Genomic DNA, 20,345 nt, shown 5'->3' on the forward strand with positions numbered 1-20,345 from the left:
AGGTAGTAAATTTGAACAGAAGCGCGTAATTGGTTATATGTACATGTACAAGATAACAATGTAAACGACGAAGCATTTCATAGGTATTCCCCCTCATAAAATTAGACTTCCCCATACTAAGTTCATTGAATATAATATAACCACAAAGGAACTAATTGCTATATCATAATTAGAAGCAGCTCTGTAACTAATTAGAATTTGACTTAAAAATATTGCTATATAACAGAGTGAACTATTATTGAATCTCACAATAATTTCAATAAAATTTAACTAGAAATGTCTCCTCTTGATAATGGGTTAGAAAATTGAATATACAGTAAACACAAAAAAAGATCATTGGTCACAAGGAAATTAACGTGGGCGATATGTTAGGAAGAATTAAGTTCATCACCTTTTTATTTCAAATGCGAAATAGGTAGTATTAGAAGAAAGATCAGTTAACTACAAATACTTTGATATGAGTATTAAATGTGATGTTTTATTTTGTAAGTGAAGAAGTGTGAAATGGAATCACTTTTAATAAAAAAATTATACATTTATCAGGCTCATATAAAATATTCAACTTTCCGATAACCATATGAGGTAATAGCGAGTGTATCGTGTTTAAAATATCTCAAAAGTACTACGTGGCTTTGAACACATTAGATAGTTATGATTCAGTATAGATTGATAATGTAAAAGCTTAGATTGTAAACCACAATCTGAATATCACAGCAACTTATCAATAATAAATAATTTTGCAATACCATAGAAAATTTAGGTATGGCACAAAGCAAAAGAATGTCAAACTAGACGTTCTCCGATGAATCCATGTTTAGAACAAACTATAGACCGATAAGATTGCTACCAGCCATGAGTAAAATCGCATACAGAGTGATACTGAGGATTCTGAACGAACAAGCATGGACTCTGATCCCTATACCAGAAGAACAGCTCGGCTTTAGGAGAAACTATAATACCGAACTGCAAATCTTGAGAATAGAGTAGAATAAATTATTCAAAGCTTCAACCAGAAAGAATCAACAGGGGTAATCTTTCTACACATAAGCAAAGCTTTCGACCGATTGTGAACACACAACGTCTGAGCATGCACCTCGAAATAAGGAAGTTCCAGGTGAAGTTTGCAAACGAGAAATCGGAGGTGGCAGAACAGCGGACGAGAATATTGTAAGGAGCTATCACTATCACCGATGTTGTATAACATATACATAGCGGACATCCCAAAAACGGAGAACACCTTGACAGCGCTATATGCGGACGATATCACAATAGCATCGAGGTGGGTGAATGTGAAAAACATCACGAAGACTCCAAAGCGCTACAAACGAGAGCAACAGAATCGACCGAACAGCAAAAGATCTAATAACTAGGCGTAACATTGGATTAAGGTCTCATTTTCAACGAACACGTGAAAAACACTTTCGACAAAGTGAAGCAAGAAAGAGGATAGGCCTTAAATGTCCAGTGAACTACAAGAAGCGATGAAATATACGGAGTAACGGGACCGCAAAAAGTAATGGACATCATGGACGATAGGACAGAAAAGCTATTCGAGCTGGCAATGAATTCTAAAGAAGAATTGAGGGAACTAAGCAGGTACACCACGGAGGATTTACAGGAAACACATGAAGCCGAGAAGACAACTTGATCCATAGGTTGAGCTAGATTAGTAAAAAAAATACAAAAACAATACACAAAACAAATAACTACACATCAAAAAAACTCAAATAAAAACAAAAATCTCAAAAAAACTAGAAAAAATGCCTCCCAAGATAATAGGTTCTCCGAGTCAACCCATAAGAATTCACCACAAACACGGTAACTCCGCACGTCACAAGCAAATGCCGAGTTATACATTGGGGATGGTTGTAAAAAAGGCGAAGGACCAATAGGATTAGATCTTTCCTTGTGGAAGACTGGAAAGGGTTAAACCGAGACGATTCAAAAAAATAATATTAACGTATGTAAGAAAGTTGATATAAAAGTTTTAAGCTGTAAATTTCCGAATACATTATGTCTTCTATCTTCTAGTATTTATCAAGACACAACATTTATTAGATTCGATACACATTATCAACCTATTTTTTTTATTCCGACAACATATTTCACTATGTACGTATAATATGAATCCCCTATTGTAAGTATATTACGCAGTTGTGGATTCAAGTATTTTTCGCTATATGAATTATTTGCTTCCATTAATGTCATGTTTGACAGTGAGCGGATGTGTCAACGATATTTCTGGAAACGATTTTGCTATTTGTCACAAATACAGAGAATTTTTGTACAATTGGATGGGCACACCATATCATGTCGCTTTAGTATTTTTATCTATCTGATTGTACAGTTTCGTTGGTATATTACATATTTTATATTTACTATCATTACCGAATTTCGGAATTTTAGGTACATAATATTTAGTTCTAAGGAACTGATACTTTGCTCCCTTTTTCATTTTAATCTGCCCATTCGTTAGCCATGTATGTCTACTTCTTTTATCAACTGTATGTTATATTCGAAATTAAATGAATAATTTATTGATTTATAAATTACTTACGTGCTTACAGACTTTTGTTTAGAGACAAATTTCCGTTCACTTTAGCTCCATAAAAGGTTATCACCTTTTTAGCTAAGAATGATCAGGCAATTTAAAAAAAAATAATAAAAAAAGAATTTGCTCCAGTAACGTAAAAAATAGGGGGATAAAAGTGACAGCTAACCTTGATAGCACGCCACTGGTTAAATGTTTTGTTGGTCTCCAAAAATAAAATAAAATTTTTGATTTAAAATTTTTAATATCTCAGCAACTCGGTCCCGTAAAGCTTCTTATTCCTATATCAAAATGAATCATTTATTGAGATCTTTCTTTGGCGTTGTCGATCAAATATAGAAGCACCCTGTATTTATTTGCCGTGGAAATTAGCAATGCATTCATTTTTTGTGTCATTCTTGTCTACATTTCTTGAAATGACCAGAAAATGTACAATTTTTGTTACTACATCAATTTCACTACAATAGTGAAGACATTAGAATATTCGTGAAATTTTCTTGGATAGAAACAATTTGTTCAGTTGGTACGGAATGGAATTTTTGTTTTTTCGAAAAGAATATAAAACGGTAGAATTTTACTGTGATATGTGAGAACAATAATCAAATACTAAAATACTAAATTTGTTTCTTATATAACGATAACATCGTCATCATGATAATGTTTAACCAATTTTTGTTTTTGCATGCAAATTAATTCTCTTCATCTGAAAAGAGCCTGTATGTCTATTATTATATTTTGGTCTGTTTGTTGATATGTGAAATTTCAATATATTATCTACCAACTAACTGAAGCCGCATTAATTCAATTGCACTTGCGGCAGGAAGGCAAGTGCATCATCGCTCTTATAAATTCAATTATCCTAAATAAACTTGTATTATAGTAACATATTTTCTTGGAATTCGCTCTGGAAACTAACTCAGAGAGTACTTATAACTGAACGTTTCCGCGTATTTTGTACTTCATGGACTGAAAATTTTGATTTTATATATCACATTTCCCATCGAAAATTTGGAATAACTTTATGAAGCAGCTTTGAGTAGGATGGGAGAAATCCAAATATTGAGTTCGCACTAAGTGCTTCAATTTAATGTGTATATATATGAGGTAGTTGAGAAAATTGAATTGGAATACTATTCTCATAACAATGATTAGAAATATGAAAAATACAAACACTAGTTAGTATAGTAAAGGGAATACATCCTTCAAAATAATTGGCATCTGGCAGACTACTGCGCGCGAAGGTTTGTAAATTATTTGTTAAGCAACACGGCTAAGGCTCGGTCACGCTATGTAACCTTTAAGTGATTCGGCAGCTTCGTTATCCTCCACATTCAAATTTCTATCGGAATTAAGACAGAAAATATATTCTGCTAGACGATACCTTTCTGTTAGTGAAACTGTGACGCATTGGTTTGATGAAGCTAAACTTGATGCCAGTCATACAGACGAAATCTTAGAAAATCAATATTTACAATCCCAACATAACAGTGCCTTTGAAGTTTCAAAACACGAGGAAGAGGACACTACTAGTTGAAATAGGGCCTCAATAAAGTTGGAAAAGAAAAATGTGGAATGTTAACACAGTTAGGAAAAAAGCTGCTGGGAGAACTAAAAGCTAGTCAAGGGATATTGACTACTAATTCAGTTTCCAATCAATTCATGAAAATATACAAACTCTTTTTGCGTGATATATTTCGAGGAATGACGCACCAAAAATGATTTTTCAATATTTTATCAGCTCTGTGGTTTAGCAGTCCCGACACTGGAGGTTGTCACCAGCAAGAAGATCCTGCAGCTACAATTGCATTCATAGATGCTTGTCAAAATGCATATGATTGGAACAGTTAGTGACAAAAGAGGAAATGCTAATTAGTTTTAATGGTAGTGAACATGCCCCTGAAGACGTAAATATAATAAATATATATTCCTCTCTCAGACTCCACGTTTCCGATGGTGTACTAAAAGTCCCTTTCCGGTTGAGGCTTAAGAAGAAGTAACTTTCTCAGTGTTCCTAAAAACACAATAGGTGATGAGGAATTATGAAAATGTTTTTGCGAATATCCGGTATGAACAATATCTTTATAAATGTTTGAAGAATAATTCCAATACGTTGAAAAGAATCGTATATGATAAGGGACGCTGCTGATAATGTCTAAGTTTGAATTTATTATGTGTAAATACCATGCCAAGTAGCGGAAAATGAAAATAATAATATTTCCAATAATAAGTTCTATCCCTTTAAAAATATACAAATTATAGAGTTCAAATTCAAATAGAAATAAACAAATAGAAGAATGGAAAAGGCAAGTCACCTTACATGGCTTCACGAATTTGGTGTCATACCACCATCAAAATAAAAATATACTGTAATATACTGTACAATAATATATCTGCTGAATACTTTATTGTACTAATTTTAAGAGATCTATAGAATAGTTTTTTAATGATTAAATAAATGAATTATATCATTATCAAATGGCAAGGGGTACTGACACATTTATGTTCACGTAATTACTATGAAGCATATTGTAAATTCATTCTTCCATCCAGGAACAATTAAAAGTCAATACTCATAAAAAACCAGAAAATCTAAGTAATTCAACAAATAATGTAAAACTGAAATTAAAACATAAATTAATTGTGTAGTATTGAAGTATATGTATAAACTAGAGATAATAAAATATACTTAATATTTAAATATCCAACCCATATGTGTTCGTTCATTTATTTACACTCTTTCGTGAGGTGAATTAATAAACACGGTGTCTAAGTTCTTAATCCATTTACACTATACAAAACACTTAACTAATAATAATTTACTTATAAATGTCCCTTAAATAATTTCTGATATTGCTTTCACTAATTTGTCTTTTTCATTACGACTATTCATTTGAAACTAAACTTACTACGATACATAAACTTATTTATATACCACAAATAGCATTCTACAAAGTTCTAGCACTAAAAGAAACACAATAAATAAATAAATACACATTCCTAAAAATTATGTGAGAGAAATACTGTAATAAACCACTTTTATAGTAAAGTTCGTTAAAGTCGCGTTCGCCATTTATAAAAAACTGATCAAAGGCGCCGCACGAATTAGCCGAATTTTAAAATTCCATTGTAGCTGGACAGGGCCGGCCTAAGGACCCATTTCGCGAAATTGTATTACAATTTCGTAATTGTATAAATTGTTTATGTGTATACAACATAAATTTTTGAAAGCGAACAATAACAGTACAGAACATGATTGTCGTTTTTTTAAAATGTCTTTCCATTTATCTGCTACCCATTACCAAAGAATGTTGGTTACAAATAAAAAATGAAAGATGTTCATATGATATTCGATCATTATTTTATTATTAATAAGTCCATCAAAATTATAATGAAAAAAAGATAAGAGAACGTTCCTCAAGCCTCCTCAACCATTTCCGAATTTAAATTATTTTAATTGCAGTTATTTATTTTGATCGCATCAAATAAAAATAAAAGTGAAATGGAGACAACGTAATGTTCAGATAAAATCAATGCTTGATGCGATTAGATCAAGTCGAAGATATCTTTAAAGCCAGATATTAAAATCTCTTGATTAAGATATCAGTATCTATTCGGGAGTTGTTAAGTGTAGAGAGTGACTACTATCCCGGTAGACGGACACCATGTAGAAAAAGCATTAAATAATTTGAAAGAATTTATTAAATGAAGTAATTTTGAAATAATTATACTTAAATATATCAAATCTGCTAAACGGTTTATGTCCGTATATCGTTTTCAGTATTTATAATGGAAATATTTTTCAAATTCTTAGCATGTTTGAACTTTTTTCACTGACTATGATTATCTAAGTCTATTCTATTTTCGTCGTGTTTAAAACTGAGATTAATTTGGAAAAAAATAGAATTCTATAATTTTCTTAAAAGTTAAACGCGAAATATAAATCACAGCGAATATGATCAAGATGTTTGTGATGAGTTTAATAATCTTCCGGTTGCGTAGCCACCACTTTAAAAACACAGGTGGCTTTTAGTAACCAGACGGCAAAGTCAAGTATTCAAACATTTTTCACTTCTACAACCTAATTTAAGGCAAAGGAACTCTTTTCAGACAAACTAAAATATTTAAATGAGGGCCAAAGAGCTGTCTTAATAAAATTCTGGAATTATAGTGGTAATTTTAATAAGATTTAGTTGCGGAGATCGTAAAAATATATTAGCTGACATTTTGATTGTATGGAGATGGAGATAAAAAGAATACTCTCGTAAAATTCATAACAATTCATAAAAATAATGGTTTTGTCAGACATTCTTATTGGAACATTCATATTGTAAATAATTGTAAGCTAATACGGGGCGGCGGCTAGCAATAATTTTATAACATGAGAATTATTTTCAACAAATTTCAACATATCTATCAACAAAGTCTGGGTGTACTCATGAGAGTTTTAACTGAATTTAATTTTATTTATTAAGATAGTACTCCTTGAGTGAGAGAGTGAAGATAAGCTTAAAAGAAAATCTCCCAATTTTATGAACAAAGCGACACAATTTTTAATTAGATAATAAAATAATAATTATAATATAATAATACTCAAACCGTAAATATAACAAATAGCTCCTTTTTGTAATTTGAAGAGGTGCAAACTACGAATTCCCCAGAGAAGCAAACCATAGCGAAGATACGATTCTAACAATGAATACTAGGTTGTTAAAGCAGTACGAGCTTTTAAGACACTGAGGATAATTGCGATGATGTTGCGACCAATCCAATGATTCTCAAACCTTTGTATGCCATTAAGCCAGATCTGGAGAATATGATGGGTGTAAAAGTAATTCTATATTTAATTATTAAATAGTTTATATCGATTTCTCACACAACGCATTCTCTTGCTGGAAGAGAATTTCTTTTTGTTTTTATATGAGTTCAGTTTTTGTGATCTTAGCGAGTGCAACAATCAGTAGATGATTTTTTTCATACTCTCAAGTACTAGATAAAGAATATGCTGTATCCATCAGCTGCGTTACTTTTTCACTTTAGATGTAGTGTAGTAGTGAACCGAATTTACATCAATTGTCACATATAGATATCAAAAACTATTTCTATTTTGACCAAATAGCTCTAAACTATGCCCTGATCATCAATTTTTTGTTGTTTTCGGTTTTACTTATTTGGAAAAAAGCTTTTTTCTGGTGAAATAATCGTGTTAATCATGTAAATAATTATTATGATACGTCTCTGTTGTTTAATATCTGTCTCTCAATAACATTTTACCGTTCTCCACCACTATTTTGTTATTTTCTGGTATTCGTCTCCTAAAAGTTCAGTACCATAATACAATAGAGCTAATCTTTTAACTTAATGGGATTTTTTTTGGAAAAAAAATGCTCAGTCAATATGTGCAAACTTTTTTTTTTCATTTTTAAAAAAACTTGGAGGTTGATCAATTTTACTCTAATCAAAAATTGTGCAAATGAACTGAAAATTTGACAATTGCTGTTTGTAAGATAGAACTTCAAGGAAATATGATTTATGTTGACCTTTATCTGTCGAATCAGAAAGTTATTGAACAAAGAATAATGAAAATAAAATTGAAATGTTAGGAGTTTCTAAAAAAAAAGCCCCAATTTGATGATAAAAACAATGTTACACGTCTCTATGAAATCTATGTTTATGGTTTGGCGACGCTTCGAGTAGTCGGTAGATTATCTCAGAATATGGTGATACAGGTTGTTTGTACTTCATCGTTTGTTTGTGAACGATATTCATTGAGTAATCCAATTCAATATTTATGATGGTTCAAGGTTTATAATTTATTATTCATGCAACTACGAAGGGTGGATAAAAATTCATAACTAATTAGGAGATATTTATTATATTTAGACAGAAAACACAGTTCTAATTGAGCATTTATTATATTAGAGGCCCAATTATTTAACCCGTCTTGGTAGAAAGAGACCTAATCTGTTCATTGATCCAGGTCACCGTCATCTGAATAAGTGCTTCTTCAATCTCGTTAACAGAAAATTGCATTGAAGATTTTCCAGTTGAACCAACTTGCGTTGCTTTAATAGTATAGATATCATTATGACATGTTTCTGATCATACCTGAAACATTTCCCCTCGACGGCCATAATGTTGATAATTCATCAAGATAACACCAGAATCATCAACTTTTTTATTGCTGATTATCCGGGATGTTCAAACTTCACAGCTGAAGCTGAAGATTCGTGTACTCGTCGCATAATACACCCAGTACTCACTGGTCACAAATCTTCAAACAAATTAGAAATTATATACTACTCATTATAAAATTATGCTAGACTTCTAGACCAGTTTTGTTTTTTCAATCATTCTAAACTATCAGGGTACTTTCAATACCTACGCGATATTTCTCACTAGAACAAAATTTCTCCATAATATATACTTTTTGAATGATGCAGGTTGTAACCTCTTTCAACTAATTTTCAATACACTTCACGTGATCTTTGATTTCGTTTAAAATATTCACATATTCAAATTTTATCTTTTCAAATAGCAGCAAAATCAAACGAATGATATCTTAAATTCCCTCGTCATGTTTTACAAATAACTATAATACAACTGTGCATGGGATGCAAATTACTTCCAATGACTACTTAGAGAAATACGTATATTTGCAAATGAAGCAACATACAAGGAACGATTTTTATTCTATTCTTATATTGTATGTTAATATTATTTAGTTTTAAGCAATCTAATATGCACCGTTTTTCATGGTTAATACTAAGAGTAAATACTGAAAATATAAATAGTGTTCAACACATCATCCTACGCCGTATTAGTTTCCTGTCAATAGAGTTATTTACATATTAATCTTTTATGGGAAAGTCTTGATACATGGAAGTATCAATGGGAGCTTCTTCATCCACTACTATAGTACTAATTTCTTGTTAACAATTTGGATTTTTGGTAAAAAATATATTCCGATATATTTGAGATATTGAAGGTATCTCAGTATCAATAGCAGATTATAAAAACTTACATAAAAACCCTTCCTGACAATTTTGATTGATCTACCGTAGATGTAGATACCTAATTATATAAATATATTATTTTTATAAATACTTTTACAAATATACATATCTTTGGGATGAAAGGCAATCGAATCATTATAAATTGAACGGCATTATACGCCGTTATTAAGACAGATGCACTTAATTGTAGTCCTACTTTGGAAAATATCATTATTATACTCTGTTAACTTGCTAACACTGAATATTAAATTATAAAACGTAAATATACGAATAAAATGTATCTGCCTTCAAGGAAGTTTGATTTAAACAGGGTACCAGACGTGAACTGTGCCCTTTTTGTACCCTATTCGTTTTTTTTTTCTAGAAAAACAAATTTCAAAGCAAAAACCATAAATAAAAATAATAATGGTAGTCAGAATCGTCTAAACTAGAGTCATCATTTGATTGAATTATGAAGGGTTGTAAAGAGGGTGATACCACATCTTCTTCTTTGCTAACATGTTCAACACAGTTTTTCAAAAGATCTCGTCGGTCTACTACTAGAACTTTCTTTACAAGTTCTACAACCTCTTTACTCAGTTGTGGAGACTGATAACATTTTTATAATTCTGATTTTACGTTTGCCCAAATTAATTTTACAGGGTTAAATATGCAATACTAAAGAGGTAGTCTGAGAAGAGTATGACCCTGTTCTTTGCATAGCTTGTCATTATAATAAATTTCCTCTACTTTTAGACCTTTAATAACAGTGAGCAATTCTTTGTGTGTTTTCCTTTTTACAATCTCTGACAGGAATAGGAATATTTTTTCCAAACATAAATGCCAAAATTTGACCTTTGTTACTACTACTATTTGGTATCTAACGATTACTGACTGTGATGGAATGTTAGTAAAAGCTGTTCATTGAACCACAAAGATTTCAACTGTCATCTCTTCATGATAATCAGCTGCACAGTTTCTAATTTTTTTAGCAGATATTAATAAAGCATTCGGCACGAAACCTTTTTTGCTTCCAGCGTGTACTATTATAATGCGTATCCCTTTAGAACATGGCCCATTCAAACAAAAATTTTTACTATTGTTAACCCAACCGTAATTTACTACATCGTGACGATCAAATCATGTTTCATCTAGATAAATATTGTGTGTATTAGAACTAGTCTTTTATCTGACGCAAATAATCTTGTCGCCATCGAACGATGCTTTACGATTTGGTTATTGCCATTCGTTTATTCAGTTTTTGGTGTTTAAAACCACATACTGACAAAACTGGACGCTATGTTTTTAAGCTGGTATAATTGTATTTTGGATAATCTACTACATTTTGCTGTATTACTTTTAATGTCGCAACCCGGTTTTCTTACAAAAACTATAAATTGTCCTACGTATAAAATCTTGAGTAGCTGTGTCAACTGATTTCAGTTTTTCATTATATCCATAGCAACTCCTTCCGTGACTACTCGATAAATGGAAAATTTATTTACTCTAGTTAATTCAGCAGTTCTTATTACGATTGCACTATCAGATTGCTGGATATTTTCCTTTTTCAAACATAAGAATATATATAAAAGAGCTTGCTGTGTTTGTTTATCTAAATATTCATTCTTTAATTCATACCTCTCGTCATTATCACTGCACTGTGCAATTTCATTGTCTTAATTCGCCCACGGTCTAAAACATATTTCTATTTATTTAAAGGAATTTATGAATTGAATAAATCTCACCAAGCCACGCTAACGTCTGGCAGGAATATTTCGAAGAAATTGTGTACATACTGCTTCAGCCAATAGAAATGCAATTATGTTTAGATTTGATGTGGAGATGATGAGTCCACGTGGAATGACGGTTTGTCTTCTGCAATTGATGTTGGAAGAACTACATGCTTCACGTAGAATGAATGCGATAAACTAAAAAGCAAGATTCTAGGATATCTAATTCAATTGTTCCATTTTTCAGTAAAATGGTTGTTCGTAAAGTTAATAGTTAGTTTAAATTAATAAGCTAGCAATATAGCGTTCAAAATTGCTGGAATAGTAGTTCACATTACTGTTATTATTATATTATTAGGTGTTGAGCTCGGCTATCTGCAATAAAGGCGAAACACATGATTAAGTATAAACATGATTCAAATTATATGTAACAAAACATAGGAAGCACTGTTTATATTTCAACTATTCATTAATATCGAGTAGCACCGCTCCTGATCTACTCACTCAATAGAAATATAGAAATATATTATTTTTGTTTTTCGGTATTGTTATTAAATTTTTTCATGTTTCAGCATTTTGAATCTGTAACAAAAAATATAGTGCAGCTTCTGCAGAAAATTGTATACTACGAAAAAATTAAATTTTGGAAACAAAGTTAATCACTAGGGGCTAAATGAATAAGGTGGATGCTTATATAATTCGAAGCGAGTATGAGCTATTGCAAAGCCGCAGACTACTGGGTGCGTTATCCTTTGAAAGACTTCCACGGCGGCTTTCTTTCATCACCCATTTCGAAAATTAGGGCAAAAAAAGCACATGTAATTATGGCTCTGCCTTGCAAAATACAGTTAGGTTGGCAGGTGGTTGTGGCTACTCATTTACATCATAGTGATGTATCCACAAAAGTTTTACTGACTTTGTGAAAACTTTATGTTCTATTTGGCAATCAGTATATTATATGGTATGAGCGACTATTATCTCCAACTACTTGTCTAATATCACTTCGAAATTATATCTCGAGATCTGGAACTTATTTAACATTTTAATGGGTGGTAGGGATTGTGGGTGCGAATATTTACCATTTTCTAATCTTTTCATCACAGCATGTAATACTGCCGATTCCCACAATGTTTTCCCCAAATCTTTGTGAATTTACGTTGAGGCAAATATTTTGAGCTTACGTCTTCAATGCACGATACTCAACACGATTTATTTTGATATTGGGGTTTGGTTTTATGAAATTCGGGCTTTTACTCTAGGCATGCTTTAACAGGTTCATAGTGTGAGTCTATACATAATGACGACGAATCATTATTTTGATTTTTAATTGAGGGATAAAGCAAACAGATTAGCTCTCGTATTTTGAAACAAAAATTAAACAAAAATTGCCAGAATTTATTTAAATGAGTGTTTGAATCCAAAATTATTTATTGTGTACATGTTTATTGCAATTTTTGAGACATTGTTCCAATAAAATCAATTCAAAAATGACAAAATTCACAATTTAAAACTGACAGAAGTTGAGTCAGATAAGTATTCAAATGACATAACGACCTCTCACAACAAGAAGTTCATTATTATATTGTTGGACTATGTAGAATAATGAATAATTCTTAAGAATCAAATTGATTGAAAAATGACAGATACAACTTTATAAAAATAGTGATTTCGTGAATATTTTCCATCGACACAAATCACTTTATACAGATACAAGTTTTTGAAAAATAATATTACGTTAATCGCCAAAATGTATGTATCAATGAAAATCTTATTAATGCCGTTTTAAAAGCTAATTGAATCAAGAATTGTTGTGAATCACTCTTTAAAGTGAAAAAATTTAAAGTGCAGTTGTGAAATAAAGAAATATTGTTAACATAATAACAATCCAAGAACATTAGAATTGACAGCATAAGCCACAGTCAGTCACAAAAAATTCAAAATCATTGTATATTGTGAATTAATTTTTTTTAGTCAGAAGGAAACTAGTTTAATTTAGTTGGAAATGAGGGTTTGTACGTACAATTGCATAAAGATATAATATAGAAGAATGTATAAGTGGAAAAAAATATTTATTTTCACGTGGAAATTATGGTGCTTCCTTTTTAAGTCAGTATTGGAGTACTTTAAAATTGGAATTAAAACATAGACGATCCAATTCGTTTTGCTCAGTAAGATAAGCTCAGACTTCCCATTGTTTCTTACTCGCAATTTCTTAGAATAAGTGAATGGATGAACAGAAAGTTTTCTTAGAATTTTTGAATTTATAGAAAGTATATGGCAGCCTTTGAGCGGCATTTCTCATCAATGAAATTTGTAAGATCTCTCCTCCCATCAACATTAGAAAGACTATAACTGTTTCCTCTTAATTTTTGTCTCATGGTTCGCTTTCAAGACAACAACTGGCATTACACAAAAATAATTTATAGTTTTAATATCATATCATATAATAATATCAATTATTTGAACTCGATTCCCAGTGTATCATATATTATGTATAGAATTTTGGTGATATCTTCTCTTTTCATAATTTAAGTCTAATGCTGACTAATTCCACGTTTTTGTCTAGTTTTTGCCGTTTTTAATTTTTTTCGGTTCAAATCATCTACATATCATGAACATTCAATAATCTAATCGCTAAAATTGTTTAGAAAACCTAGTTAAATATAGTACAACAATGGAGAAGTGTCTGTGAATATTTTAGAAGACCACACACGGTTTTTTATTCGAAGATACGTCGATTGACGTAAATCCCATGTATGGCTAATATCATGAATGTATGCATTTACAGATTTGGGAGTCTGCTAAATTGCTACGTTATCTTTTTTCCATCTAACTAAATGTTTAGTCTTTTTTATTGAATTTTATTGCTATGTCTGTCCTCATTTTATATAAGAAATCAATGAAACTGATGAAAGTTGATAGAATAAGTAAATATGCAAATTAAAGTAATGTTTTCAGACTAATATTGCTTTATGTAAATTTTTCGGGTTTTCCTCCAAGGATTTATTTATAACTGAGTATATTGGAATGCATTAGAAGTGTCTTGAAATGGAACCTGTGGTTACTTGTAGGCTGTGAAGCGATTTAAATTGCCTAAGTCAACTCATGATAGTCCATTGAAATGTTACATGAGCTTTTCATTTTGCAGATGACGCAATTTTATTCTAGAGCCATGTGTGGGAGTCAATAGAAGCTTAAACTCAAATTTGTGGGCACACCACCCTTGTCCTCTGGCCGCCATATTGAAAAAAGGGGTGCAAAAATCTTTTTCGTGATATCTCCGGTTTCTTAAGAATATATTTACAATAGAAAAAAACAAAAATAAGTTGAACATTTCGTTTTGACCGGATTCTCATGAGCATTGACTTAGCCGCGTTTTAAATGAATGAAATTTGAGAAAATCACGAAGAAAAAATTTCCTCAAAAGATCATTTGCAAGATTGGTTCGAAGTAATTTTTTCGTATAATGTGTAAGAAAAAGTTATAGAACAAAAAAGATAATTCTAATGGAAATTTTCTCACTTTTTTGCATATAACTTCTTTAGTTTCAAATTTAGGGCAAGAGTTGATCATATAACTCTTGCCCTAAATTTGAAACTATTTGTAGGCAAAATAATTTGCAACAAATGATGATTTCACGAATTTGTTGCAAGACGTATTGTTTCCGAAATATCGTGCAAAAGATGTTTGCACTACTTTTTCCAATATGGTGGCCAGGGGCTAAGGGTGGCGACCCCACAAACTTGAGGTTAAGTTTTTATTGACCCCCACAAATGTCCCAAAAATAAAATTATATCCTCTAATAAAAATTTCAATGGACTATGAGGTAATTCAAAATTAACAAGGTATTGAACATACTCGTATCAAGCTAGTAGATTGCAGAGAATTAACTAGATATTATATTAATGAATGGAAGTTATCGTGTAAAAAAACTATAGGAAGAGTATGTTTTCCTTTAAGTTCCAAATTAATGCTAGAAAAAGATCTAAAAAATTGAATTGGAATGTAATAAATTTATTTTTTTTAAACTCTAGTGCCACTTTTAAAATAAATGAATTAATAATATTCAACTTTGATAAAATAACTACAAATTCTAAGATAAAAATCATTTTTTCGAGAAACAAAACATTACAGGAAATTTCTCTATGTTTACATATCACAAAATATGTATAAAACCTGAAATTGCAGGTACAAATCTAAGTGATATTAATTTGAGTGGATGCTATTAGATATGATTGATGTTTAATAATTTATTAGGGTAAATGTTGGTTAATTATTTGGTTAGCATCAAAAGTGGATATTCTCATTAAAATGGATTCAACCCCACAATACTTACAAAAATTATGTTCACTACAGGTGTATCGACTAATTATGATTCCCATGAAAAATGCAATACGTAACATCCGACATAAAAGATTGGGAAAAATCAACAACATTCTAAGATAGTCAATACCAGAAGAAGAAATAATCAGGGAAATGACGAAAAATGAGCTTCTAGGGCTTCTAAGATGATTAATTTTGCAATATATTCTATTCTGATGTCGTTAAAAAATTACAGAAAAAGAAGTTAATCAAAAGAGTACGTGATGGAAAAGGGAAATAAAAATTAGTTTTTTCATAATTTTTGAAAGACAGATAAACGTTTCTATTATACGCAAATTGTCAGTGTCGGATCGTATTTTGATAGACTGAAAATATTCGAATCTTAAAGTTTTCATCTGTCTTTCAGAAACTAGAAAAAAAGAGGAGAGGCCCAATATCGATGCGATTTTGAAACGTAAACATATATAGAGGATCTAAGAAATAAGGAATTAAAGAAAATGATATATTTTCTACCATCTACTGGAATACCAAAAATTCTGGATTCTGTGCATGAAAGTACAATCTATTACTATAGAAATTCAGACTGCGGCAAATTTTATTTGACGTTATCACCCTTGAAAAACGCTGTACCAAAGTATGTAAACAGAAAAAAATTGAAAGAATGTTAGTCCTGAAATGTTAGTACTGTTATTTTAGATTTTTTCAAAAAATGACTGAATTTCATTTAAAAGGAAGCAAAGCGACAATCTACCAAGAGGACTTGGCCACCGCGTTCGCCAGATCATTTAAATGCTCCCGTCTTTTCCATAAAGTTATTTTAAATGACAGAGAATATCAGATAGATGGAACAGAACATACAAAAAAAAAGGAAATACTGAGTTTTCTACATGTTAAGGGGTATAATTGAAACCGCGTTAATAAAACCATTTTCTGTAAATGGAAAAATAGTGGATATTTATCTGATATCATGTATCATATATAATTTAATGTTGAAAAATTGATTGAAATCAATGTTCTTCAACTTCTTGCCAAAATTTGTGATATATTAAGAAAAACATCCGAACAAGAACCAATCATGGGTTCCTCACAAAGACAGCATTATCTATAAAGAAATCCATCTCAATTGCCAGATTTGTTTTTTTTTTGTTGAAATCGACATTATAATGATTTAAGTTCCGTTGGAGCTGTGAAAGTGAAAGCGCCATGCGTCTTGAGCGTTTCAAACGATCAAAGGTTTCTTTGAAAGATAGAGCAGTCGTGTATATTGAATGGGATGATAAGTAGATATAAATTTTTGTATTGTTGATACTTTGTTAGGGGATCTATCTCGTTAATTATTAATATTAATAAAATTAATAATAATAATTTTTTACGTAATGGGAAATGGTTAACCGTAAATCCTATCGTGTTATACTGTAACTGAAATGTATTTTCTACAGATTACAACTTCCCACTAGAGTCTCTGTTACAATTTCCTTGTGAATACGTCAAATTCTAACACTTATTGAATTTATCATTTTTTACACGAATCGGAATTTATTGCTGTGTCCTTCACGTTTCCAAACGAGTTGATGTTAGTATATAAATCCCCCCATACTGTGCTTAAATATATCTCACTCTATCTTAATCTAATCAAAAGAGAAGGAAATAGTTCTTGGGGTGAATCCGATCTTATCTTATCACCGAAGTTTCTCCTTTTTTATCATATTTAGGAATCTGAACAGTTTGACTGCTTACTGACCAAATTACACTTTAAAAAATTTATCTTTTCACAACCTATAGTATGACGACACCGACGGTTCGATAAGTTTTCAAGAGTTAAAATATATTTTTTTATAAAGAACCGTGGAAGGAGATAATTTTCGGAGAATCAGATCACTTAAACATTCCAACAATTCGAGAAGGAGTTTTATATCAAATATTGTGAACTTCTTTACAAAGTTTGAATTGCATTTGATGGGGTGACATAATCATATAATTAAGGAAAAATTTTAAGTAGAAATGGATTGGGAAATATCGATTTGTATATCCCTGAAAATGATGAATTTTGATTAAGGAAAACAGAGTTGAATAAAATAACTTAATTCTCTGATTAATGTGTTTCATTGTGGAAAATAGTCCGTCGATAAATGGAAAAAGTTGTTTATTTAAACAGACAACTGAGTTTTTGAATAGTTCTTGAAACACAGTGCGAAGAGAAAGATTTGAATATAGACTTTTTTCTTAATTACCACAATGCGTCGAGTGACAAGTCACTTTCAATTTGCTACGTTAAACTTACTCATCAGATTTAGCATCATAAGTCTTCTGGCTTTTCATTGTCATTAAAATGTACTAAATGAAAAACTAAGCTATTCACAAATAAATCTTCTCAAAATACTTCAAAAATAAGATGAACGCATTCTTAATCAAGCACAGTTCTTTAAGAAGACTACATTCATGATTCGACTTCTGTATTTGCATCTATTAGTGATTTTGATTTTAACAGTGTTGCTGAAGTTGGAAAAGCCAACAGGATTTTTAAGTGGATTGTTCTCAATCGGCTTCCACATTTTTTACGGTCGATTTGTGTTTGTTCGGGAACGGGCCTTATATCAATCTTTATGGATGGGTCCGGACTATTTTTTATAGCCCGAGTTTGTTTTCACAGCCTACTTCTATTAAATGTGATGAGAGTAACTTGGAAAATTGGTGTGAAAAGGAGTGGATGATTGCGGATAAAATACTATATTTGAGACACTTCAGAAATTGTTTTACTTTATGGGACAGTTTGAATTACATATATTTCTTCAACTATCAACTATCTGTTGAAAAGTCAAGATCAGATGAAGGAGAATTCTGAAGAAAAAAAAGATAAATCCAGAAAAAATTTGCAATGGAAACACGTGGATTTGAGAGCCAACAAAATAATTCAAGGACAACGTCAATACCCACAATTAATTCAAAAATCGAACAATATGTAATTTTTTATTTGATATTATTTATTTATAGTTATGATGGTGCAATTTTAAATACGAATCCCTAAATTGATTTCTTCAAAGCTAGTCCTGGAATTTTAGTTTAGCTAATACCCATAGTAGTGAGCTGCATCATGAAAATATTAAAAAAGCCAAATAAGCTGTGTGAACACTATAGTCAATTCAAATTTATAGTCAATTTCAAAAATCATCCTGCAAATTAATGGAAAGTGGTTTTCACAAGAATCTCTTGCACCATTGCGAAAATTTTGCAGAAACTGTGAAAAATTATGGTAAACTCAATCATCGTAATTTTTAACAGGTTTAAAAACTCGTATGGTCTGATGTAGTCGTGCTGGACGAACATGCCTCATATGATCAATTTTGGCCTTTTTTGATCTTACGTTTCAATTACTTCAGTTTTTGAGACTAGATATTGTCCATAGAATCTCTATGGCATAAAATGAGAAAAAAAAAACGTGCGCGTATCTTTGCAAGATCAGTGGGAGCACTGAAATCCAGGCTTCAAGAAATGTGACATGAATTCAAAGCTCAAGATTTTAATAACTTGTAAACAGCGAACCCAATTTTTGTGGAAGGCTGTACGCCTAAGTTTATTTATAGATATATCATTATCAATGATTGTGTTTTAGAAATAAATTGTGAACAAGTTTATGATTGTTGGCATGATATTTGACGAGAAATCTTTGATATATGTATGAAGAGAAGTTCTTTCTCTTTAATGTTATGGATACAAGCGAATTCACATCACATTTTTCCAAAATTCTCTGTGAAATTTGACAGAAAATTGAACCAGATTCATTTGAAGTTTGAATGAAGCGATTTTTTGATATCCTCAAAACTCTAGCACCGACATTTTCAAAGTGCGATATCTTTTAAAGAATTAAATTTTGATTATGGTAGATCAAGTGAGATGAATATAAAAATAAGATCTCTTATATGTTCTTTGCGTTTGGAAGAAGAGTTTTTGGCTACTGTATAAATAAAGAAATTGGATACTGTATGTACAGCAATAATGCTAGAAACGGAGAAAGAGACTGGAAGCAAATGATCTAAATTGAGTAATTCACGATACTAATGACATAGAAATACGAAGGCAACTGATACGATTGTTAACCTATAGAAGAAATGGTGTTTCAATTAAAATTATGTGGAATTAGAAATTGTTCGAATGCTTGTTTTTATGCTAAAATTTCAATAGTGGCCCTCGTAGAAACGACCAGATAAAATGTGAAAACTACTTGAGAATGTTTTGATAAACAATTCTGACATGCATAACATGTGGGTAGCGGTTAGATTTCGATATGCAATCGTTTATATTGTTAATGTTAGTTATGTCAGTTGCAGTAATCAATGGTTAAACATAATAGATATATAACACATATCGTAATTTAACCCTCATCAAATATAAGCCTAGGGGCAATTAAGTAAAATCGTACCAAAAAAATTATTAATTCTTATTAGAAACTTATAATTTCGATATATGGAACAAATAAATAGAAAATATATCGTTGGAATGGAAGTGAGGAATTTCAAAATAATAACCTAACTTAATTTTTAGTAAAAATATCATGTAAATGATGACCTCTCTTAAAAAATGCACTCCTTGAACCGTGAACGTACAATATCGAAAAGTTTTTTTACTAATGCTGATGTAATTGCTGCCTTTGCACGCGTCCGTTCCATAGCCACCATGAAGTCATTTGGTATTTCCGTCTTATTGAAACCATGTCCTAGAAATCACTATTATTGTTATTTCGAGCTGCAAACT

The sequence above is a fragment of the Diorhabda sublineata genome, chromosome 5 (genome assembly GCF_026230105.1).
Source record: "Diorhabda sublineata isolate icDioSubl1.1 chromosome 5, icDioSubl1.1, whole genome shotgun sequence".
Taxonomy (NCBI): domain Eukaryota; kingdom Metazoa; phylum Arthropoda; class Insecta; order Coleoptera; family Chrysomelidae; genus Diorhabda; species Diorhabda sublineata.